The sequence below is a fragment of the Protopterus annectens genome, chromosome 2.part0 (genome assembly GCF_019279795.1).
Source record: "Protopterus annectens isolate FY-2018-M chromosome 2.part0, PAN1.0, whole genome shotgun sequence".
Classification (NCBI taxonomy): domain Eukaryota; kingdom Metazoa; phylum Chordata; order Ceratodontiformes; family Protopteridae; genus Protopterus; species Protopterus annectens.
Genome location: NC_056728.1, coordinates 229288591 through 229315228, shown reverse-complemented (window position 1 = coordinate 229315228; position 26638 = coordinate 229288591). Strand labels below are relative to the sequence as shown.

Genomic DNA, 26638 nt, shown 5'->3' with positions numbered 1-26638 from the left:
ACAACTCTATTCATGTTTGTGTGTTTTCCCCAGGGTTTTCTAACAAAGAGGAATACTTTCTGCATTGTCTTGACGTCCGTAGACAATTGAAGTTTTATTTAGATAGAACAAAATCTTTCAGAAAGTGTAATCAGTTGTTTCTTTATCAAAAGCTCGGTTGGGCATGCCAGTGTCAAAGGTTACTTTTGACAAGTGGCTGTCTGATTGTATCGTGTTTGGAAATAGTTTGAAAGGAAAACCCTTGCAAGGTAAACCAAAAGGTCATTATATTAGAGCTATGAGTCTTTCTACATAATATTTATCCAGCGCTGTATTGAATAAGATTTGTGCAGCTGCTACCTGGGTGGAACATCACACTTTTGCATCTCACTACAGACTGGGCATTCAGTCTAGGTCCAGGGCTTCCTTTGGTTCCAGTGTATTGCACTGTGAGACCTTCCTGGGGATTTTACATGTCTGGGGACTCTGTTATACAGGTTGAATCCAGACAGAAAAGACAACCTGTGATGCAAAAGTTATGTACTTAACATAATGGTAGATCTGTGTCGTCTCTGTCTGGTTCAACCTTCCCTCCCTCCAACCCCAGCTTTTTTGGTGAGCCTCTTGACTGTGGGATGACATTCAAGGAGATCTTTCCTCTTCTCTATGTTGGGGTCCTTCACGTCTTTTGCCCATGGAGTTTGAGGATTATCAGTTTGGGGTAGTACGGGGCAAACTCTATCTGAGGTAGTCCTGAGGAGCGAGGGATTGTAGGTAGAGGAGGCGGAGCTCAATGGACTGAAGTCTATGGAATGTGCCTAGCCTTGTATTGGTCGTGCTAGACATTGAGAGAAAACGGTTCTATTGTTATAGTAAGTACATAATTTTTGTTTGCTGCTCATTGTTGACAAGAACAAATAAAGTTGAAACAATGTTTTTTTAAAAGGCCATATTTGTTGGTAAGGAGAAACTTCCTTAACCTAACCCCCCCCCCCCATTACACAATCTTGAGCTGTTTAATGGAGAGTGAAACACAAGAATTCACCATAAACATAATTAATGATGCCTTTATTATCAAAGCTCTACTCAGCAGACTGCATGGTTTTGATAATATCAGTAGCAGCATTATTTTGGAGAGTTTGTTGCATTTGCATACTCTTTATAACCAAATGTACAAGTATGGCATTTATGCACAGATCGTCATTAGTTTGTTGCTATGGGGAATAATTTCAGAATTTGTAGGAAGTAGGGGTTTCTGGTATTTCAAAGTTACTTCTGAGCTCTCTTTTAGGATAGCTAAATGCATGACTGAGAACGGATTTATCAGTATTGTTTCCCAGGAAGTTGGCCAATTTCATATTGCTTAATTGGCAAATTTTGTATGATGTTTGATGTGTAGACATGGGATTTGGAAGCCAAGATCATTTTCTTGTACCATACTCTGAGAATGCTAAAAAAATAAAGGTTTCCTACTTTTGTAGCCTTTATTTTGACCAGGAAGTATGTTGCGCATTTTTTTTCAATTTCTGAACTGAATAGTATATACTGCTAGACATAGTGGTAACCTATATAGGACATAAGTATTCTTGCTATTGTTTTATTCTGAAATGTATTTAAAATTCAGATGTTGGATATGTGACCTTTTAATAAGCACTGAGAATATACATGTCAATATCTGGTGATTGTAACAGTATAGTGCAGTTGTAGGGACTGCTGAAAATGAAAAGTCTGACAAACAGATAACTGAACAAGAAAGAATGGGTGTTCAAGGATTTTATCTGGGAGGGGAAAATTGCAAGAGACAAGTGGGATAAGCTGATTCTTCCAATTGAACAAGGTAGTTTGGGATTACTTGATTTGAAGGGATACTACAGAGCTACAAAGTCAGGGCTTCTAAACATAGCACAAGCAGAAACCTATAATTCAGAGGAAATGGATGATGATGAAACGGGAAGCTCGTGAAACAAGGAGAGACTGGGATTTTGGATGCAGATCCTTAAGGAGAATAATAGTAACCATGCAGAATATTATATTCATAAAGCAGCAGAAAGTATTCTAAGAACTAAGACAACACAGGAATAGGAAAATGATATTCTGCCAATTGGGATTAGGGATACAGACAATAGGGGGCTGGAAGTTATTGGAGAAAGCTGGCAAAAGAACCAAGGTACTTGGGTGCAAATAATTACAAGAGGGACCAGTAATAGAATGTGAAGAGGCCAATAATTTATTTGGACTGCAGCCTAGAGATTGCATACACTATAAATGATTGATATCAGAATATATGCAAAAAGAAAGGAATAGGTGAATCCTGAGCAAAAGACCAGCACTGCTAGAGGTTTCAGTAGAATCTAGAACAGAAGCTGCTGTTAAAAGAGAATAATTAGTAGAGCATGCAAATTAATGCATAATAACTATTAAAAATCAATCAAAGAAGGTTAGAAGAGATTGGGAAGAGAGATTGGTTAAGCAATTCACAAAGAAGCAATGGGGGATATATCTATGTCTTCCAGATATGCAACAAAGTCTAGAAGATTTAGGATCTTTGCCTGGAAGTGTATACATGGGTATTTTTATACCCCAGGTAAACTCCAAAGAATTTTTCCTTAGGTAGACAGTAAATGTTGGAGATGTGATGGGGAAGAAAGATGTAATTGGGAACATATTTTCTGGGAGTGTAATGAGTTGGCAGACTTTAAAGATTCCCTGCAGACTGTTCTGTCAGAGATACTGGGTGAGCAGATTGGTGTAACTAAGGAAATTATTTTTTCAGCTATGTTACAAAGTTGGAATCGTCTAGACATAGTAAGGCCTTCTGAGTGTAATTATGGTGGCTGCCAAAAAATAAAAAAAAAATGGAAGTCAAAGTCTAAACCAACTTTACTAGAAGTAGTGAATTATAGTAACAGACATAAAACAACTGGAATTGGGATCTTTAGAAAAGGTGAGGAGCAAATGACATATAAAAAATGGGAATTGTGGGAATAATACTTGCATGCAGAGGAGGAATGAGGTTTAAAAGAAGGCAGCATTTGAAAGAGCTGTGTAATGTTTGAATGACAATTACTTGATAGATTATACATATAATGCTTGCAACTAGAATTATGTCAGTATGGTTTAATTTATATAAATGTATTATTGTCTGTCATACATGATAATTTAATAAAGATATTTCTTGTTTAAAAAAAAAACGGAAAGAAAGATAGGTGTTCATTATGAAATACCAACAGACAAACTACTAAATCCTATTCATTTATTTGAAATTTGTTAACCAGGGCAGAGTGCTTATCACAGTTGACCAGTTTCAGTCTCCGCCTGGGTAGGAGAAGAGAATAGAGCTGTACATTTCAGCAAGAACAAAATTGTGCAGAGATTACATACCAGTTATATGCAACTCACTGAGATGAGCAGGCAGGAGTTTGTAAAAACTAGAGCAGTTACAAAGGTATTTGGGGGGGGGGCAAGAGTTTGCCCACTTCTGTGAGATTGCTTGACTTCATAAGTGGGGGGATGGAGGATTACCACCTGTGAATACACTTTATAGTAAGATTAGGATGTGTTCCTAAACTGGCAGTGTGATGATTTCATCCCAGTGTACTGGAAGTTCCTTATTTGTCCATTGGTAGTTCATAGTAGAACCAGCAAGATGTTGTCTCCAGTTATTCTTCACATTATACAGTCTTCTCTCAGGATGGTATTTTTTGCTGTTCTTAAATGGATATGTTTATTTAGCAAAGTCAGGAAATGGTACACAGATGGATATCATTAGAATTGTAAATGATACCTCTGTGATGCTGATGATCAGTTTTTGGTCCTCAAAGTCTTGGCCACATTTGACACCTTGGATCATGTGTCAGAGCACCTTTATACTCACTGAGATTTTCTTTCAACAACCCTCAATTAATTGCCCGTTATTCTCATGTTGCACACAGGGTGAGTTTTTGGGTGATGTGAATACTTCGTCAGACTCGCATTTACGATGTGAGTTTCCTCAGGGTTCAATCCTTGGACTCTTTTTATTTGCTGTGTATATGCTTCCCTTTTGAGAATTTGTTTTAAGGATCCCCTTTTTATGCTTCCTCTGGGTGATGTCATTTGTAGAAGCGGGATAAATAATTATTATGCAGCTGCTTTACCTTCCCTTGGGGATGTGCATCAGCCGTGGAATAATAAGAAAGCCTGAATAGCCATTGAAGATTAATCCAGGCATGAACGAGGCAGTTAATTTACGTGCAGCCTTTATGCCCTCCATAGGCCTTAGTATTTCCCTAGGTTGTTATTTTTCAGAGTAATAGGGTGACGTGCATTGAGTGCAAAGTCTAGGATTGATCCTTGATGACTGACGTGACACTAATGGACCAAGTTAAGTTTTCCTTTATCAGAAGAACTTGGCCCAAATTGAGCAGCCTGTTCCATCAGATGGCTTCCTCCACAGTTATTTCTGCATTAGTCTTTTTGTGCTTGTATACTTGCTGTATTGCCCTCTACAAAAGAGTTAACGGAGACCTCACCTGGTCACTTTCAGGCACTGCAGAACATTGTGGCATGCTTACTACAGGAGTTCAGTTAGTATTACTTTTTTACTCCTGTACTGTGTCGACTGTAGTGGCTTTTAGGCTAAGATTCTTGACATGTTTATCATTTATGTATTCAGTTAGGTAAATGGGGTAGATGACTGATCCCACTGGACCAGTTTGTCTGGAACAGATAAAAAATAACTAAACATAAAAAAGGATTCAACATAGAGAAAACTTAAGCAAATATACAAAGCAAGTCAACGTGTGCAAACCAATAAGAGTTCTACTTTGTATATGAGTTAATGCATGGGTAAATGGTTACTATCAAAACAAAGACAATGGAAGTTGAAGTTATGATGTCCTGTGCTTAACTATGTCTACAAAATAAGAGTGTAAGAAGGAGTAGGGAGAGTTTGGGAGACTAGCTAATGTGACCAGAGGACAAGTAATTGCATTCTGCTTGGGACTTGAGATGATCTTTCTGTTTTGTCTGAAAAAAGGAGCACATTCAAAGGTTTTTTGAGATGGGGAGGAAGAGCTTCCCATAGTGTAGGGAAGAGAATGGGGAAGGAATAATCTGAGAACTTGAGTTTTAGTTCTGGACATTTGAAAGACTAGTCCTGAGTGATTGTGCCTCCTAAGTTTGCATATAGGAGCTTGCTTGAACAAAGATGAGGCCAGGGGTGGGCATAAATCTTAAATGAGATGCTTATAAAGCTGGAAACTGAGAAGTAGATTGGCATATTGCTGTCAGTTAGCTTTGGCAGGAGTTGAGATGTGGTGCTTGTTCTTTAGGGGAGAGTATGATGAAATGGTGGATAGAGTTTGAAATTCTTTGAATGGTGGTAGAGATTTTGTAGGCACCAGCCAGTAGTGAGAAGCAGAGCAGTATTAAAGTTGGTAAGGAGCGTGCCTTTTCCTGTGGCATTCCTGGTTGACCTGGAGAGGAAAGGGTAGATTTTACTAGCTAGCCCAAAAGAGAAGGAGTTAATCTTTTTTCCTGGATAGTATCAAGATGCTGGTGGAAATTAAGTGTGGCGTCAAGCTGGATGCCATAGTATCTGGAAGAGGTAACTTGCTCAGTAAGTTGAATAAAGTATTGGGCAAGTTTTTTGCTATTTTGGGCTGGTAGCACATGTCATTGATTAGGTTTGGAAGAGTTGAGTACTAGCTTTTTGTTGATGTACTAATTTATGAGGGAGAGCAAACCTGTTTGGAGGTCCCTGTTATACAGTAAAGGTAATGTGGTTGGATTGGTAAACCAACATGTTGTCAGCATGGGTCTACCTGATATTGCCGACAGTCCAGAATGCCGACAACCATATGGCCGACACCGTATGACCGACATTTGGATTGCTGACAATGCGGAACCAGCATCTCACTATAGTGCGGAATGGAAAGATTTCCATTCCTGCACTGTAGTGCGATCTCGGAGTTGGTATATTAAAGTTACGAGGAGGAGGGCACAGGTGGGCATAGCCCCCCTGCTAGCAGTTGAAAGGGAATTTTATTTTCCTTTTTTATTGTCTTCTTCCGATGTCGAGATTTCGGCTGTCGGTCATATGGTTGTCGGTGTTGTGAACTTTCGATCTTCTCAGGTAGATCCATCAGCATACATAAAATAAGAAGGTGGGGTAGAACAAGTGGAGGGTCAGGGGATGGAGCCCTGGGGAACCCCTTTAAGTAGAGCAGTGGAAGTAGAAATCCTGTTAAATAGCACTGAGAAATATCTGTTGGAGAGGTAACTTTGGAATCCAGAAATTGTCTCAGCACTAATACCAATTTCATTGAGATGATCCAGAAGAATGGTATAGTTGATCAGATCAAAGATAATGGTATGGTCATTAAAAATTAATTCATTAAGAAGGTTTTTGTCCATTGCTAAGTGAATGTGGTCTGTTAAGATCCAAAGTGCAGTGGGCGTGCAGTACCTGGACCAAAAGCCAAGTTTTTGGAAACGAAAAGGCTATATTGAGTAAGCTGTGTGTATAGACTAGATTTTCTAGGATTTACCAAGGATGGACAGTATGGGATTAGGGCAGAAGTCAGCAGGTAGAATGGTATTTTTTTTTGGGGGGGGGGGGGGGCAGTTTGATTGTGGCTATTGTCCATATATTGGGCATTATGTTTTAAATAATGCAGAGGTTGTAAATATGTGGCAGTGGGGTGATTATGTACTCTTTAGAGTGGAATAGGCACCAGGGAGATAGGCTGTGTGTTCTGTCTGGGGAGTCGAGATTGAATTTTTCCAGGAGAGTCTGCATTTCTTTATCTCTGATTATTTAAAGTAGGTGAGTAGAGTATAGGGTGAAGGGGAGGGGGTATAGACATTGAAGTATTATTACTGGAGCCATTGTGGTGGGGGGTGGTTGAGAAATAAATGATAGCTAAAGTTTGAGGCAGAGATGAGATAAGGTAGACTGAGAGCTGGCAGGATTATTCTGGCATGGTAACTTATGTCAACTCATGTGATTTTGGGGCAGTTGGAGAGAGGGAGTGTGTGTTCTCATGCTTGTTTTGATAGTTTGCTATGATGATGAAATGCTGTTTAGTGTCAAGATTTGGGTTGGCTGTCCAAGCGAGCCAAGCGCTTTCCTTGAGTGTAAGGCGATCTTTGAGCTCAGAGGTGAGCCAGTTGTTTTCTTCATCTTATACAGACAGATGATTTTAGAAATGTGAGTCTTCAGAGTTACTCAGAAGCTGGGTACAGTGGTGGGCAGAGTGATTAGGGTAATTGGAAAAGAGTATGTCAGACCAGTGGAAGGAGGCAAGGATTGATTTTTAGTTTGAGAATGTTAACCTGGGATTTATGCCAGAGGTTGATTTAGTTAGGTGACAGTTTGTTAAAGCAATGATGAATATTGAAACTAATAGGGCAGTGATCACTGAAGGAGCTAGGGTGAGGTATGGGAAATTAAAGGATTGTTTGTGATTTTATAAAGTGAAACAGAAAGTGAAGGGATGCAGTAGGGTTAGGTGTACTGGGTTCAGTAACGAGCTGAGTGAGATTACAGTCATTAAATGGTTAATGTATGGTGTTTTTGGTGGGGCCTCGGGAGATTAACATGAAATCACCAAGAATCATGAGGTTTATGATGTTGTGAAGAGATGGGGTTATGTCCAGAAGTAGGGATTTGAGTTTGCCCTTTACAGCATGCGTTCCTCCTACATGAAAGAACTTATTGTACTTTAGCAACCCTATAGACTGAGCCCTCTTGTTGTTTTGGAAGGGATATCAGGATGCCATTTGGAGAATTCAGACAGAAGTTTATTTTACCATGCTTCCAACTTTTGGAATTCATTACTTTGCATGTTTCAGCTTGAACTGACAATGGGAAAACTATGCATTTCATAAGTCTTACGATTTAACAGACCCATTTTAAAATGTATAATCGTCTTTTAAGCTAGTTTCTCGGCTCATTGTTTAATATTACTATTTGAGATTTATTGATTGTCTGCTCTTTGAATATTTAACATTGTTTATAAAATGCTTGTGTATTTTTTTCACTATTGAAGCTCGACATAGGCTTGTTTAAATGAATTTGCTTGACAGCAACCTAAAGTTCACTAGCTGTGCTTAGCCGTAATGTTCTAAAATTGCCACATGTGGAAATTTGATGCTTATAACTTGGGTTTGGTTTTTAATCAGAGTAACACACACATTATCCCGTGCATTCTTAAGTTTGATAGTTGGCACAGAGGGTTAAGGATGTGAACTGTAGTTCCTATGGTATAGGGTTTGAGTGTCTCATTCTTCATTTGACTACTGTTTGACCTTGAGCAAGTTACTTAGTCAGATATTGCTCCCGAGTCACCCTTGAAAAGGGATGGTCTGTCCAGTGGACTTAACTGGGTAACTTGTCTATTATTATTAGTAGTATTAGTATTAGTGTTACTGTTATGGTTTATAGGCTGTCATCATTCTGTAGTATGCAACATCTTTTTCAGTGGGCCAGATTCAGGAAGGCTTACACGGAGTTCAAGAGTAGTGTAAGCCTCCGTGTAAGCCTCCTGATTCAGCAACAGCCCAAATCTCCGTGTAAGAGACAGCTAACACGTCTCTTACACGGAGTGGGCGTGGAAATGCTCAATACCTCATTTGCAGCTCCAAGATATGCAAATGAGGTATGTGAGCGATCCACGAAGCCCAAACCAGTCCGTGTAACGGACGTGTTAGCTGCAGAAATGTACTCAGCTGACAACTGAGTATATTTCTGCAAAATTAAAACGGAGCTATGTCAGCTCCAAATAAAGGGTGCATTTGTTATATTAAGCATGCCAATGGCCAAATATGTGGCCATTGGCATGAAAAAATGTTGCAAAAAAGTTATATAACTTTTTTTCACGGGATTTATGTGTCTAACTGTAGCGCACACCCGCGCAAACGGGTGCGCTACCTAAAACTGAAAACCGAGCTTATAAGCCCACAATTGTGGGATTTATATATTACATGAAATGTCAATGGAGGGACTTGCAGAGCAAAACAATATGGCCTCCGTTTAGTGGTTGTCAAGGGAAGCTCCGTGTAAGATATGTAACTAAGCATTACTAGGCAATCCTATGTAAATGAGGCTTACAATACTGAATCACACTGCCACATAAGTAATGAGCACTTTCTGAGTCGTGTAAGAGTTAGAGAAGGGGGAGGAACAGAGTAAGAGGTAGGTGACATCATGGGGGGGAAGGATAGAAAGAAATGTACCAGATTGGAGGGCAATGTAAGGTAAGAGATGACAGACAGACATCAGGGAGGGAGGTGTGTCCCAACAGAACACTAGGAATGTCAAGAAATTGAGGGCATACGCTATCCCTACACTCTAAGTTTCTTGAAATACGTGCATGCGCGCGTGTGCGCGCGTGTAAGGCAGGTTCAACATGTGGGAGCGTGTTGCAAACTGTTTACAACGATTTGCGCGGGCGTGCACGTGTGTAAGGCGGTGTGCGCGCGTTTTAGCATGAATCAGCCTAGCTAACACCGTGTAAGGATGTGTAATAGCGTGTAACACCGTGTAGGGATGTGTACACGCGTTTAAGTTACTGTGGCGTGTTTAAGCGGTGTGCACATTGGACCCCATCAGGAAAGAGAGAGGAAATAGGAAACAAGCAAAATACAGGAAACTGCCAGAAGATACTACTAAAGTTAATTGGTGGAAACAATTAGAAGCAGGCAATTACACAGGCAGACTAGAAGCCCAACCCAGCACTTAAAACACAACAAAGAGCAGTGCAGGCTGTTTCTCACAAGAGATACTGCCAGAAACTAAGCTATCAGAGTTGAAACCTGAAAAAGCTGAACTCAGAGCAGAAATGCTAGGGGCTGCCATAGCTGTTATAATCAGACATAGGCGGTGCGAGGGTGGTGATAATGCAGATGCTGACAGACAACCCAGAGTGAGGAGAAGGAGAAGAGTATACAGGCCTAGGGTCACCTACCATGGGTTACATGAGCTGGAGATAGTAGAGCGCTATAGAGTGGACAGAGAGCTCCTGCAGCAGATTGTTGAGCTGTGCAGGCCACGCCTCACACACAGAACCAACAGAGGGAACCCATCCCAGTGGAAACCAAGGTATGTGCTGGCCTAAGAATACTAGCAACAGGTACCTTTCAGAGACCAACTGGCGATATGATGGGGATATCACAGGCATCAGCCTCCAGGGTACTGCACCAGTTCCTGGATGCCATGTCACCACATGTCAGTGATCATATATATGTCCCTAGTGACCGTGAGGTTGTGTCCAGCAATATCGTCTCTTCCAGCAAATAGCGGGATACCCTGAGGTGCTGGGTGCAATAGACTGCACGCATACGCATCAAGGCACCAGCCGGTGAGCGGGTAGAGTCTACATTAACCGCAAGGGATACCCCTCCATCAACTGCCAGGTCGTGTGTGATGCCCAGGGCATAATAATGAATGTGTGTGCTGGCTGCCTGGTAGCTACCACGATTCCCACATCTGGCATCTGGCGAGCTGTACCAATCATTTGCCAATGGGGACTTCCCACACGGACACCTAGTGGGGATTCTGGTTATGCACTTGAGCCGTGGCTGATGACACCCATCAGAAATGCACACACACCGAACAGGAACGCCATAATGAGGCACACGCACAAACACGTAATATCAAATTTGCCCTTGTAGTTCTGATGGATGTAGAGGTCTTGAGGTGAAGCATGTTCATTAATCCATAGTCTTGTATGTCAGGCACAGGTCACCTCCGAGCAGACAGTGAATGAATACAGCTGGAATTCCTTCAGGCGGGCAGCATAAAATATGTTTGAGACCCTTTCACCTCCTGCTCGAAGATATGTAGGCCCACATCCAATCTGAATGGGGCCTTGTGCAATCATTGGTCTGATGGTGAGTGAGTACAGGGAACAGTGACCTCCCTTGATCTAGATGTGAATCACTGCATGATGAGGTGGCCAATGTAAAGGCCTTCAAACTACCCTGGCAATGTGAGTGTCAAACAAAATGTCACTGTCAATCTGGGTGCCCAGGTCCTGATAATGTACATTGTGCTTACAGGATTGCCACAGATGGGAAGTAGTGGTAACCTTGTTCTTCCTGAAAGGGTATGGCTATGCATTGTTTAATTAATATGTACAAGGCCATGGCTGTGCTTTCCAGTTAGCCGTCTCTATGAAACCCTTCTGAAGGATGTCTGTGTCAGATGGGTTTCCAACTATCTTCCCAGTTTGCAGTCTTCAAACTTTGTCAGCCATAATCCTCCTGTGCTTCTTTCGTACTTCTGAAAAGTAGATACTGAACAAATGTGGTCCCAGGACTGAGCCCTGTGGGACCACTTGTCACAGCTCTGGAGTGTGAACTGGCACCAGCAACTTTGACCCTGTGTGTTCCGTCCTTGTGATTTGCAACCCATGCTGTGATGTATGGGTTCACAATTAAGCTGGGTAGTCTTTTCCAGCTGATACTGGTGGGGTGGTAGATTTGAAAAGCCTTTGCCAGGTCCAAGGTGAGGCTGTGTGGACTGCCTTGCCCGCTTGCGATCAATGGCCTGGGTGAGTGTTTTGAGAAAGTCAACCAAGTTTAAGGCATGATCTGCCCTTGACCAAAGCCAAACTGGATTGGACCCAATGTCTGCAAGTCCCCTATGTCTTCATTTAGAATTCCATTATGATCCTCTCCATAGCCTAGCAGAACAGGCTTGTCAAGGGGATGGGATGGTAGTTCTGGGGTTGGTGGAGGCACCACCTTTGTGAGGTGGGTCCACCATTGATATATGCCTCCTTGGGAACATATCCTGAGGTGAGGCTAAGATTAAAGAGCTGGGCTAACGGCGGGTGTAATTGCTCATTGAGTTCATGGAGCACACAACGGGGGAGACCATCAGGTCCCATGGATAAAGTGTTGTCTGCCTTGGATTGAAGCAGTTCCCACCCCAGCAGTGGAGATGTTTGGGCTAAAATCCTCTGGTGTGCATACCCCCAGTTGGGGAGGGAGAAATCTCACTGAACCTGTCAGCCAGTATGTTGCCAATGTCTGTAGGTGCAGTGATATCAACATCATTCTGAACTAAGTCCTGAGCATATCTGGGAGTTTCCTCCCAGGTTTCAAACATAGGTAAAAAGGCCTCATGATTGTCCCTGGGTCCTGAGTGGGTTTACTCTCTAAACATGCCTCGGATGATTGTATGGGGACAGCGTTTTGCTCACAATGGGCAGGGTGTCTTCCCCATACGGATTACACTCTATAGTGTAGTAGCTCCTTCCTTGTGTTGTACAGCTTGTTTATGGCTAGGGTCCACCAGACTGGATGCTTGCCTGTGGTACAAAGAGTCATTATTATTTTGGATTGCCTGAACCATGCAGTCCTGGAGGTGCTGGTAGAAGGCATTTCTAAGTGATACAGTGGCTTGGGTAATGGTGTCCGCTGGCCTGGGGGCCTTGAAGAGACCACACCAGTGCTCAGAAATGTGAAGTCGGCATTTGACAAGGTCTTCACCGTTTCCTTTCCCATCTGGGGTGTGGGTGGGATGTGGACTCCCACTGAGAGTAGTCCATGATCTGATCTCACCAATGATGGGTATACATCTGGTGTTGAACAGTGTGACCCCATGTTTGTGATGATGTGTTCTAGTATGTTGCCTCCACTTGAGGGATTGGGACCAGTTGTTCCATGGCATTTCAGTGTATGAACTCTTGGAACCTTTGTGTTAGAGTGTTGTGGCATGATTAGTGATCCCAGTCTATATGTGGATAGTTGGAATCACCCAGTAGGATGGTGTTTGGAGATACATTTATCCCCTTCAGTGTTTGCAGGATAGCTGTGTGAGGTACCTGAGTTTGGCGGGTGGCATGTAACATGCTACAAACTGCAGAGCAGTCTTGCCTACGGTCACTGGCACCTGGATGGTCTCCGATGCATAGTGTGTTGCCACCAACCATGAGGTGAGGGTGTCCTTGATGAATATGGACACCCACCATCCTTCTTGTTGTTGTCGGGATGCTGGTGCGGAATGCATGAGATGAGGTAACACCCGATAGTGCTGGGGTGCTGTCAGAAACTGTGAACCAGGTTTCAGGCACAGCACAGACATCAATGTGCTACATACTGAGAAGGGCATAGAGTGTGTGCAGCTTGAGGTAGAGACCTTGGGCATTGAGCAGCATCAGCCGTAGTGTCTTTCCTTTACTGTGTTCTAGGGTGGTAGGTGTAGAATCCTATTTCCAGTTGTGATTGTATGGTCCATGCTGTCTGACATCTAGCTAAGGGAGGTCATTCTGGTTTTGCAGTTATCTTTCATCACCAGTAGAAATTACCACAACAGCCCTGTGGGTGTACCTCATGCACACACATCCAGCACCTGTAAAGTCCACAACAGTACCTCACCAGGAGTATGACAGAGCTGGAACACATGTAATGTGTAGTCTGATTAAACAGAGTGCAGCTCCACACACTGCCATGATGTCCACCCAGATGCAAGCTGTGCCTGCCGTAGTAAGCCTAGTCAAGCTGGAATCAATGCACATGCTGCACCTTGTACAATCTGAATGGCAGGTAGCTATGCACATGAGGGAACTGAACCCCAGCACTGACATATATAGGACAGGCTGTACTGCATTATCCAAAACACAGAAGCCACCCCACACATGAGTAAACTAACACTACAGGTTGTCCATAAAGACACTGGTTGAGTCCCTCAACAGGAATCTAATGAGTGGATGGGAGATGGGAGGTTTACCCTGGGTATCAATGTTATGTCACAGGTAGACAGAGGCACAGTATACTAAACAAGACATATGACATGTCAAACTAAACACAATGTGTTGATGGACAAACACATTCTCCGACTAACATTAGGTCAAGATACCTCTTGAACACAGCCAGCAAGGTGCTCTGCCTCAAATGGACCAGGATTGTATTCCACAGCATAGGGAGTCTCCGGTGATAACTCCATCCTACAACATGTCAACATACATCCCTGCTAAGGTGTCAGTCACCTGCACTAGTGGTTCAGGTGGATCTTCTGAGTCTGAGGTGGAGCATGTCCATTAATCTCTGTTTGGACATGGCCTGCATGTCAGGCACATGTCACCTCTAAGCAGCCGGTATGTGAGTGAATAGAGTGTGAGTGTCTTCAATCTGGCAGCATATGACAGCTGTTGTGGTTCCTTGATCCTTTAGGTGGGGGACAGTCAGGGTGTCTCCAATTGCTGCAGATGTTGGGTGAGATACAGCCAGAATAGGGCATTTGACTTGATCACTGATAACTGAAGAGTACAGGAACAATGACCCACTAGATCTGGATGTGAATCCCATCCTTATCAGGTGGGCAATGTAGAAGGTCTTCCTAGCCACTTTAGCAATGTGAGTCTGAGAAGAATGGCGACTGTCAACCTGGGTCCCCAGGTCCGTGATAACCTCCTCTGTGCTTAGAGGATTGCCACCAATATGGTAGCTTGGGGTCACCTTGCTTTTCCTGAAGGGTATGTCTACACATGTTGTGCACTCTGACTTCAGGCCATGGCCCTGGCACCAGCTATCAGTTACTGTGAGTCCCTTCTGAAGGATATCTGTGTGTGATGCACTGTCCACTATGGTGCCCAGTGTGCACTCATCTGCTAACATTGTCATCCAAAGTCCTCCCATGTTGGCCTGTTCTCATGGGAAGTACATGACAAACAATGGTGGCCAGGACTGAGCCCTGTGTGACACCACCTGTGACCAGCCTGGAGTCTAACATAGTGCCAGCAACTCTAACCCTGTGGGTCCGTCCCTAAGCCAGTTTGCAACCCATCTTGTGACATATGGGTTTACATTTCAGTTGTGAGGTCTTTCCACAATACCTGAGTGGGGTATTGTGTTGAAAGTGTTAGCAAGGCCAAGGTAGGTTGTATGGACTGCCTTTCCCCAACAATGGCCTAAGTGACCAATTTGAAGATGTCAACCAGTACAAAGGCATGATCTGCCCTGACCAAGCCAAAATGGGATGGGTACAATGTCTGCATGTCCCCTATATCTTTGTTTATGAGCTCAATTATGATCCTCTCCATAGATTTGCAGACTACACTTGTTAAGCTTATGGGGCAGCAATTAACAGGGTCTGTAGAGGCACTGCCTTTGTGCAGATGTGCACAACTGGACCTTAACCAGCCTGTTGTGCACACTATGGAAATGTAAATCAGTGATAGGACTGAAGCCCAGGATACTGACCACCACAGTGAAAGTACTGAAACACTACACTAGACAGTGCTACAGTGTTAGGTCAGTATGATCGGATGTTGACAATTGTGTGCAAAGTATCCCATGCAAAACCTGCAGGCACAGTATACTCCCAGTTTGTTCACACAAAAGCATTAGGACAGTAACTACACAACATGGCACAGAACACACAACCATAAAATGGAGGTATTTGTTGAAGGTCACACTCATCCACAAATGTGATGGGCTGCAGAGTTCAACATATGTAAAGCCCACACTGGGCATGCTCACACACTTAGATAAATGAGACATCTTTCACACAACATGCCACAGGAAGGCTGAACTGGGCATGCTCACACACTTCAAATGTTACCCCTAGCAAATGTGAAAACACACCAGAGGATGGTCGTCCCCCTGTCTAGACACTGATCATGTAAGCACCCTATAAGTATATTGGAGAAAAGGATTCTCTCAGTAATCCGAATAGCGCGCCGTGCTAATGCGTCCGTCTCTAGTGTCATAACATAGTTAGGTAGGGGTTTGAATCCAGCAGGTGGCAAGTGTGTGTGAAGGGGGGTAAGTGTGTGTGTAAGTGTGTATGAAAGAAACATCCCTTTTGGCAACTGGGAAAACACACCACAGGATGATCATTCCACTTTCTAGACTCTGATGATGTCAGCACCCTATAAGTATATTGGAGCAAAGGATTCTCCCAGTAATGCGAATAGCGCGCCGTGCTAATGCGTCCATCTCTAGTGTCATAACATAGTTAGGTAGGGGTTTGAATCCAGCAGGTGGCAAGTGTGTGTGAAGGTGGTAAGTGTGTATGAAAGAAACATCCTTTTGGCAACTGGGAAAACACACCACAGGATGATCATTCCACTTTCTAAACTCTGATGATGTCAGCACCCTATAAGTATATCAGGGGAAAGGACTTTCCCCAGTAATGCGAATAGCGTGCCGTGCTAATGCGTCCATCTCTAGTGTCATAACATAGTTAGGTAGGGGTTTGAATCCAGCAGGTGGCAAGTGTGTGTGAAGGGGGTAAGTGTGTATGAAAGAAACATCCCTTTTGGCAACTGGGAAAACACACCACAGGATGATCATTCCACTTTCTAAACTCTGATGATGTCAGCACCCTATAAGTATATCAGGGGAAAGGACTTTCCCCAGTAATGCGAATAGCGGCTGTGCTAATCGTCCGTCTCTAGTGTCTTAACATAGTTAGGTAGGGGTTTGAATCCGGCAGATGACAAGTGTGTGTGAAGGGGTAAGTGTGTGGGTATGAAAGAAACATCCCTTTTGGCAACTGGGAAAACACACCACAGGATGATCATTCCACTTTCTAAACTCTGATGATGTCAGCACCCTATAAGTATATCAGGGGAAAGGACTTTCCCCAGTAATGCGAATAGCGCTGTGCTAATCGTCCGTCTCTAGTGTCTTAACATAGTTAGGTAGGGGTTTGAATCCGGCAGATGACAAGTGTGTGTGAAGGGGTAAGTGTGTGGGTATGAAAGAAACATCCCTTTTGGCAACTGGGAAAACACACCACAGGATGATCATTCCACTTTCTAAACTCTGATGATGTCAGCACCCTATAAGTATATCAGGGAAAGGACTTTCCCAGTAATGCGAATAGCGGCTGTGCTAATCGTCCGTCTCTAGTGTCTTAACATAGTTAGGTAGGGGTTTGAATCCGGCAGATGACAAGTGTGTGTGAAGGGGGTAAGTGTGTGGGTATGAAAGAAACATTGGGAAAACACACCACAGGATGATCATTCCACTTTCTAAACTCTGATGATGTCAGCACCTATAAGTATATCAGGGAAAGGACTTTCCCCAGTAATGCGAATAGCGCTGTGCTAATCGTCCGTCTCTAGTGTCTTAACATAGTTAGGTAGGGGTTTGAATCCGGCAGATGACAAGTGTGTGTGAAGGGGGTAAGTGTGTGGGTATGAAAGTAACATCCCTTTTGGCAACTGGGAAAACACACCACAGGATGATCATTCCACTTTCTAAACTCTGATGATGTCAGCACCCTATAAGTATATCAGGGGAAAGGACTTTCCCCAGTAATGCGAATAGCGCTGTGCTAATGCGTCCGTCTCTAGTGTCTTAACATAGTTAGGTAGGGGTTTGAATCCGGCACATGACAAGTGTGTGTGTAGGGGGGTAAGTGTGTATGATTGATATATCCCTTTGGGCAACTGGGAAAACACACTACAGGATGCACATACCCATTTCTAGCGATATCACAATTATGTATGGCTTTTGATTACAGACATGCCATGTGTGTTGTGCACACACAGAATGCCCATGTATGTGGGTTGTCCCTCACAATAATGCATGACATTGATTACACGGTTATGGCAATGAACACATGATGTATGTGTGTGCCAAATACACATATGTACCTGTGACTTTCAATAGTTACCATGTGTGATGCCTGCCACATGTGAATACATGGTATTTGCACAGGGTAACATTATGACCGTGGTCTTCTGTGCAGATGCTGCATGTGGGATGTGTATATACAGTGTGAGATGTAGATGCTATCAGCCTAGTAGTGACGGATGCACACCTGGTCTGGGGCATAAGGTCTACATGTTGTTAATGTACAGGAGCTGCATGTTTTCACCTGTTGTGGTAGTGGTAAGACAGTATTCCATAGCAATGCAGTGACTGCATGCTAAGAACCATTCAGCTAGGGTGTTGTAGATACACTTATTCATTAGCATTCAGTAATTTGTCGGAATCCCTGGTGAGGGTCTGATGCTAACCAAGGTCAGGGGTCTACCAGCCTGTGTCACTTGCTCAGTGATCCCTTCCATGTTCCCTATCACGTATCCCAGTGGGCGACATCCCACATCAGCTGTGGTGGCATGGACAATGACTGAGTCATATGTGTCCATGCATCTGACTGACTTGTATGTTGTTGTTACAGTTTGGCCATGTGTTTCCATCTCATACATGTGATGTACATCAATGGGTAGGGGATAGGGTTGACTGTGTACATGTGGCAGCTGTGACATTACTACATGACACACATATTCCACAACTGTACCATAGAGGTGACTGACAACTGACCTTTGCACATGCTACCAGAGTATTGAGATTACATTGGTGATTGACAGCACATGGGCCAATGGTGAAAAAGAGACATAGGTCCATAGGTTCGTACAGGGATATCTGCCCAGGGCATGTATCCACCTAGCCAGAATGTGCGTGCCTTTCAACATGCATTGTGAATCTGTCTTGCTATGCCCTTTTCCAAGGTTAGTATACTGTGCCTCTTTCTCACAGTGACACATAAGTGATACCCAGGGTAACCCTACAATGTCACATCCAGTCATTAATATCGCTCTTGAGGATAGTCACTGAGTCAGTCCGCCTAACCTCTATTGGGATAATAATCAGGAATGAAGGGTGCCTCTGAGTTGTGAATGTGCCCCTCCACCATGTCCTATGTATATCACTCCTGAAGTTCATGTATTTCCAGCGTGTATCCTGGTGGGATCTGGATATTCTGAGATGCAGCATGGCCATTACGTGAGGGTATGACCTGGCCTTCTATGTAAGGCACAGATTGCCTATGAAGAGGCAGTATGTCACTGAGTAGAGCTGCTGCTACTTTAACCAGTCAGTATGTGGCATCTGTTTGAGCACTTTGATCACCTTGTCGAGGTACATATGTAGTAGCCCCAGTTGCTGCAGGTGTCTGGTAAGGTGCATGCCGACAGGTTCATCATAGTCAATTATGGGCATGATGAGGGATGAGTAAAGGGCACAATGTCCTCCCTGGCCTACATGTGGATCCCATGATGATGTGGCCCATATCACATGCTTACCTAACCACTTTGTCCATGTTGTTGTCAAATGGTAGGATGCTATCAACCTCGTACCCCAAGGTCCATAATTCCTAGGTCTGCACTTACTGGATTAACACATATGTGGTACATTGTGGTCATTTACTGTTTGACAAAGGGGATGACTATACTCTTTCTGTCATTCATGTTGAGGCCATGGCTGTGGCACAAGTCGTGTGTTTGCAAGAGTCCCTTTTGGAGGATCGTGTGTTAGCTGTTGAGTTGATTATGGTGTTAGGTCTGCCGCCACCTGTGGCTTGGTGAGCCACAGTACTTCCATGTTGGCCTGTACCTATGACAAATATATAATGAACATGACAGCCCCTAGGGCTTTGCCTTGTGGGACACCACTTGTACCAGGTTGGAGGCTGACATGGCTCCAGCAATTCTACCATGTGTGTTCTGCCCTTGAGCCACTGTGCAATACCCATAGTGACATAGGGGTTAATATGTACACTGGTGAGCTTCCTAGAATGCACAAGTGGGGTATTGTATCCAAGGCTTATGCAAGGTCCAGGTAGGCTGTGTGGACCTCCTACCCCTTGACAGTGGCCTTGGTGACTGTTTCAAACAAAGCAAACAGGTTTGATAGGCAGGATTTGCCATTGACAAAGCCAAACTGTGTATGGTGACATGTCTGTAGGTCCACAATATCTAGATATGTGAGGTTCTTGATGATTCTTGCCATAGCTTTGCAGACAAAGCTAGTCAGACATATGGGCGAGTAGTGTCCAGGATCCGTGGCGGCACCACCTGCATGTTGAGGACCACTGTTGCTGTATGCCACTCTCTGGTCACATATCATGTATTAAGGCTGGGATTGAACAGTGGTGTTATGTCTGGGTGTAGCTCTTCTTGTGGTTCATGTAGGACACAGCCTGGGACACTGTCTGGTCCCATTGATGCAGTGTTTACTGCTTTGGGAAGGGCATCTCTTACCTGAGCATCTGTGATGTCAGGGGAAGCTTACTGTGATGCGAGACATATGTTCCCTTTTGGTGTGGTGGGGAGAGAAGGCAGCATTGAACCTGTCCACTAGGATGATGGCAATGTCTGTGTGTTTTATATTTTGTGTGACATATTGTATTACCTCTGAGCATATCTGGGTAGTACCACCCAGGTTACTAACATAACTACAGGCAGCCTTGTGATTATCCTCAGTGGCTTGTGGAATCCTCTCTCAAAGATGGCCTTAGACAATCATATGGGTGCCTGTAGTTGTCTTCCAATACTCATCAGTGGTGCCTTCACATTTTGGGAGGTTGTTGTATCATGTAGTGGCGCCATCCTTCTATTGTATAGTGTGTTTATGGCTGGTGTCCGGTGCCCAGGACATCTGTCTTTGGAGAATTGGGTCATGCTTTCATATGTGGCTTCATGATCCATGCATTCCTGAATGTGTCCACAGAATGCCTCTATACAGGTATCTGCAGTCTGGTCCATATTTTCAACAGGCCTTGGGCCTTTGAAGGCTTCCACATCATTTATGAGGGGTGTGCACTTGCTTGACATGAGCTGTTGACAGGCGTGCGCACTCCAGACAGAGCAAGGAGAGGGTCACAGTCAGCTACCTGTTGGGACGTACCTCCCTGGACCACATGGAAAGAGACACAGAGGAGCTGTTACAGCACCCTCTCAAACTCAGGTCTCCCACACAGCCTTCATGCTGACACAGGAGAGTTTAGATTACTCTGCAAACACCATCATACTGGGTGATGCCAGCTACCCAAACATAGACTGTGTACATTACACAGGCCACAATACCCAAGCTCTAAGATTCCCATTGATCAGACATTCTTTGGCTATGGAACAGGTAACCAACCTTCCCACAAGAGGGGCAGATATACTAGAGCTGATCTTTACAAACATGAGTAAAACTAATCACCACTGGGAGTATATCCCTCATTGTTGCAATCAAACCATATACTAATCACACTGGTGTTCTGGATCCCCACATATGCAAACCTCCAACACATCGATGTGTGTGTGGGAAATGTCCTATTAGCAACCGTGACAGTATCGTACAGGATGCAGATCCCCTTTGAAATAGTGATGATGTCAGGACTGTATAACTATATCACCTGTAGTAAAGTCCTCCAGTAATTTGCATAGCGCTCTGCTAATGTGTCTTTCTTCAGTGTCATAACGTAGTTAGGTGGGGTTTGAATCCTGCAAAGGGAATGTATGAGTGTGGTTTATGTGTGTGCACTATGCTGGGAGGGTTAACTGCCTTTTGCCAACTGGGAGAACACACTACAGGGTGCACATCCCTCCTCCTACACACAGATGATGTCAGCACCCTCTAAGTACAGCATTAGTAAGCGTTTCTCCAACTACTGCAAATAGCACACTCTGCTAATGTGTCTGTTTCTACTGTCATTGCACAGTTAGGTGTGGGTTTGAACCTTGCAAATGGAAAGTATGTGTTTTACTGTTGGTGGGGTTAGTGTGTGTGCACAATGATGGGGTGGGATGTGGCTTTTTGCCACATGGGGCTATACACTGCAGGGTGGTCATTACCCTTAACAAGCAGTGATGTTGATAGCACCCTATACAAACAAAACTACAAAACAGAAGGTGTTGGTACTGATAACACATGTAAGGTAACACTTGTTCAAGTAATGTCCACAAAGCGGAGTAGGATAATAAAACATTTCTTTTATTCTATACAGACAACATGACTACAGACAACTAAGTGCCAGTACTCAGTATAGTGTTACATGCTACTTGAACATGCACATGTACCGAATATACCTAGATAGTGTTCTGAAGCCTGAATGTGGCAAGTGTGTGGATGTGGGATGTGTCTGTGTGTGCATTTCCGTATGGGAAGCATGTTTGCTGTGGCAATCAGGGTACTACAGTACCTGATGCACATTACATCTTCCAACTGATGAGGTTGCCTGCACCCTGTGAGTACAGGTAGAGAAGGGGATGCCAGTAGTAAACAACATAGTGCACTTCTGAAATGTGTACCTGTCATGTATCAACAGCTACTCATGTAGGGTGATAAATAATGGGAATGGCAGGTGGCGTGTGCATGTGTGTGGGTAGCAGGGTGTGTATAAATGCATGTGTGACAGAACAGATACATGTAGCTGAATCTACATAACAGCACAAGATGCACATTGCCATAGTCAATGTTAGCATGTGATGGTGTGCAGCAGGTACACTTTGTTAAGTAGTATGGGTGCAGATAACAACTGAGGACATTCATACAGTTACTGCAGCAGGACTGATGGGATATACACACATTTATACTGCAACACACAACAGTTACCAACATGTTACTACTTATACACATCTATGTAGTCACCCTGTGCATCAACAACGTGTTTACCTTTACCTGCACCGATGTTGTAGTATGCAGGAGGTGGCACAGTGTCATCATATGCACAGGGTGTGGGTTAGATATGCCCAAGCCGGCCACTGGTAACACCAATTGACATGTGTGTGTATGTGTGTTTGTGAGGGCAGCAGTACAGGGTGGACCGTTGTTGGTGCAGTGTGTGTGTGTATGTGTTTGCCCTAGGTGTTAGGTTTCTGCATGTGTGTAAGCACGCACACAGTCCCACATAATGGCTGCCATGTACAGGGTTTTGTGGACAGCCACAGACTGCACCTGTCAGGTCATCCAAATCAGTGTCTGTGGGCACGGACACGGTACCTGTGCCTGGCAGGGGTGCTACGGGCCGTATCCGGTACTAACCCAGACTGGGTACTGTCAACGGAAGCAGGGGTGTGTTGACTGGACACAGTTCCCTGTTGGGACTGTCCAGAGCCACGTGCACGTGGTCTCCTGGGGCGTCTGGATGACAGCACAGACCCAGCATTGCTGGGGCTGGTGCTGGCACTGAGGCAGCGAGTGGGCCCGTTGTCGTCTGCGGCCACTGCCAGCTGGTGCTCTTGCTGGCATACGGCCGCGTCGGCGCCGCAAACGCACACCATCGCCCTGGCCCATGGACATCTGGTTGTGGAGCAGCTGTTGTATGCCCCTGGCGTCTGTCAACGACATCTGTGAAGTTACGGATAGCATTCGCAACATCATGGATGCCGTCTGTCATGGCTATGCGACATGCTCTCATCTCCCTCAGACCCTGTCTGGTGTACCTTTCCATACGTGCCTGTGCCTGCATGACAGTTCTAAACATAGTGGAGGTTGACATACCTCCTGGGCACGTCGGCCAGAGGCAATGCGACCACGGATGCCCCGAGAACCCATGGGCGACTGTCTGCGTGGTACCATTCGAGGCCTCTGCACATGGCTGCCGTGTGAGGATGCATGTGCCACAGGTACCACATTACCCTGATCTATGCCCACTGCTGACTGTCCATCACCTAGGGACAATGGTGATAAAGGATGTAACGGCAGGATGACTGTGCGATTGGCGGGGTTGAAAGCTGTGTACTGTCAATTGGCTGACCAATGGCGGACCCAGACACACCTTCCTGCACCATTACAGACATTTCATCATCATCAGTACCTGGGGCACAAGATTCAGGTTCCCTGCTGCAGGTCACCAGAGCAGCACCAGAACCTACGGGAGGAAAACATGGAACACAGATTACAGTCTCAATACATATTTGAAAGAGATGAACTTCAATACTAATGCACACATTCAGAAATGGACACATGCACTCATGGACACTAACACACATGCACACTTGGGCACAGGCACACTTGCACACATGCACACCCCACAGTAAACACACACATCAATGCCGTGTTACACTACTCAATTTACTACCTGTCAATTACAGTTTTTGTGGACACAGTCACCAGCATGTCTACTACAGAGTTACACTACTCTTCCTAGTTTTATAAATTGTTTTACAGATACTGTTAAAAGACTCACCAGCATGTATGGCCTGCCTCGGTGATACATGGGAGGGACCTGGAAGTGTGAAGAGAGTAATGTCAGTGGGCACATGTGTGCCATTTGTTTTGCACATGATACAGTACAGTAGTACACTAGTTCCCTTATACACATCAGCTGCACATCATGTCTGTATATATATCATGATGACAGATACATACCACATGCACACCTTATGCGTGCATGAAGTAACAGCGTACAGAACAGTCATATGTACATACCAGGAGTTAACTCTAATCTCACCCGTACCTCTCTTCAGACGTCGACTCAAATTGTGCTTCCAAATCCACTTGCTTTGTTCTTCTTGGAGTCAGGCTAATGTCCCTCTCCTATGCTCTATTCACCTTTAACCCCTCATTGTGCATAGAAACTAGCTTCTACCCTGTTTCTTTCACCTTGATGTCCTTCTATGCTCTGACCTACTTCTCCCATCCCTCCCACCTCCTCTTGACTGTCTTCCTTCTTTTCCTCACTTCCCTTCTTGACTCCTGCCTCTTCCATATCATTGTATCTGTCATACTCCTTCTACTTCTCTACCCTTCTGAGCCCTAACTATTTTGTATATGGCTTTTGCCTTATTGCATAACCATTATGCTTTAGGTAGGATTGCTTTGAAACCAACGGTACATTGTGTATGACTATAAACTGTTTGACTTCCTTACATGTATGTTTATTTAATTAACAGGCTGGTGTACAATTCTATTATGTTGGCTGTCTGTATTGACAACTTGTCTGTCTGCCTTTATTACGTTATGTGTGGAGCTTTTCTCCACATGCCTCTACTGAAAATGAACTCATATCCAGCTAGACTATATGGGTCAACAAATGTAAAAGTAATAACAATAAATGAATATGGCATCTTACCTGCACGCTCACTGTCTTGCTGATGTGTGGATCAACCTCCATCATGATGCATGATGGCAGATGTTGTTCTGGGGCTGGATCCACAACACTTAGCAGTAGCCCCTCCTGTCTGGTGAGGGGATGTGTAGCCACCCCCACCTGTGGCAGCCTGTTGCCTGCGGATATCTGCAGCACGCTGGCGGACATTTCTAATCAAATCACTGCAGTGATGTCTCACCTGCTCATATGTCCTATCATGCATGCCAACATCATTTATCCTGCTAACAAGGCTTTGCCACAGTGCAGACCTCTCCTGCTGGTTCTGGGTGGTGCGTGAAAACAGGATGGCATACTCACGCACCAGGCTCTGGTGGATCACGTCATCCTCTGCAGCAGAGTCGCGGATTTCTCTTAGGTGCCATGTCTATCTGGAAAGGTACACAAACAGGTTATCAGCATAGTATCTCAACAATACATGGTACACATTCTATACAGGAGTGTTAACTTCTACTTATTACTGATTGGTTAAAACCTGATTACAGTGTAGCTATCATTCTATGTCATTTGTACTAAGTACTTGGCCTTCAGACCAGTTGTTTTACATTAGGGAGGTTGGTGGCAAGCACTGTGGTGGCAGGACACATATCTTTCATCCATTGAAGTTGGGAACTGCTGATTGTGGGCCCAGTGTACAAGTGTATTACTTCTGGTATGGGCAGTTGTCCTTTAGGCCAGTTATTTAACATTAACGAGGTTTGTGGTCTGCAGTCATGTGTGACAATAGGCTGTACTCTGCCATTCATAGCTGGGGACATCTGGTATCAGGTTTATAGTGCATGCATATCTGAGCTGTATCTTACTGACATTGCTACACCTTGTTTGTTGTAGCAAACACTACATCAGGCCTCCTGCATCTACCTTTGTTTATATGCTTGTTATCTGTTAGCTTGTTATTTCACTGGTATGCTACTTCCACATAGTACACATCTTTAAAACACATCTGTGACTCACTACTGTTATCTGCATTGCTTACTGTCGTTCTTCCATGTTACACATGACAGCAAGTGACTGCTTGTCATTGTTGCATTTACTTCATTGTGACACATTGCACTTAGGTTACCTGGCATTTGCTCACTGGCGCTTTTATGTCAGTCAGCAGTTGTAGGTAATGTCAGTACACCCTCACTCCCCACTGGACCTTGTTTTCAATCATTAGTGATTACAGAGTTCACAATAGTATTCTAGCATGTCCAGAGGTCAGTTGTCAGTTCCCTCCTCAGTCCAGCTGGTGAGTGTGGTACTCCAGAGACAATGTTAGAACAGATGCATGTACACAGACAACCCCCTCCTCCTAACGACAAATTCAAACTCATGTGGTGATGCAACCATATACCAGACTGGAGGCTAGGCTCTGTCTACTCAATACCGCCATAACCAGTCACGTGGCAAAGGGGATCACTCACTACACTTCCAGTCTCACGTAGACCTAACACAACAGCGGACCTAACACATGATCACACATGATCATACTTGTAGGCTCAGACCACAGCTCTGCCTATGCAGCAGAGACCTCCTATGCAGACATCCAGGCAACCACTACCACATGAACTAACATGTGCAACACATATCACACAAAGCCAATGTGCTGAACACTCACAGCCATTAACAGTTAACAACACACCTCATACACCTGTACTAGGTGCCTCTATGATCAGGCACACTCACATCACGTTCACCAGGCTTAACGAGGTGAGGGTCACGGTGTGCAGCCTGTCAGGCACTATGACCTGCCACATAACACAAACAGTCAGGTAACCCCAAGGCAGGTACAGGTATGACTCAGTCAATGTCCATGCTGCTGTGAATGGCCTGACACATTCCTCCCTGGAC

At 44.3% G+C, this 26638-nt stretch overlaps 1 protein-coding gene across 2 annotated transcripts in view; it reads left to right on the top strand.

The window, feature by feature from the left end:
* TBCCD1 (TBCC domain containing 1) overlaps positions 1-26638 on the top strand; it is a 768212-nt gene that overhangs the window by 483628 nt on the left and 257946 nt on the right. The window lies entirely within an intron of this gene.